The following is a 376-nucleotide window of genomic DNA, read 5'->3' on the forward strand; positions in this document are numbered from 1 at the left end:
TGTGCCCTGGAGTCAAGCCGGGCAGCCTTGCTTCCTACCGAGCTGTTGCGCTCCCAGTGACAGATTCTTTTGTAGCCGGTACCCCAAAATCGCCGGTCCCTGCTCCCTTCACTCCTACAGGCACTTGCGCGTCGTTCCCCTTTCTGCTCTTATCCTTCCCTCCCGCCCTTGCTGCTTTTTTCGCTGAAACAATTGCTGCTTCTGTTGCCTCTGCAGGGACTGTGCCGGTTTCTTCTCCCTTTTTTTCCGACCTCATCAGCTTTTTTTGAAAAGAAAAAAATTGAGCGCTTTTTGAGTTGAAAAACCCGCCCCCATTTTAACGGCAGAGTTTTAAGGAGGCTCCGCGGAGTTGCAACTCCGCGGGAGCGGGAAGGCT

Source organism: Tupaia chinensis, unplaced genomic scaffold (assembly GCF_000334495.1).
Source record: "Tupaia chinensis unplaced genomic scaffold, TupChi_1.0 Scaffold000207_1, whole genome shotgun sequence".
In the NCBI taxonomy this organism is placed as follows: domain Eukaryota; kingdom Metazoa; phylum Chordata; class Mammalia; order Scandentia; family Tupaiidae; genus Tupaia; species Tupaia belangeri.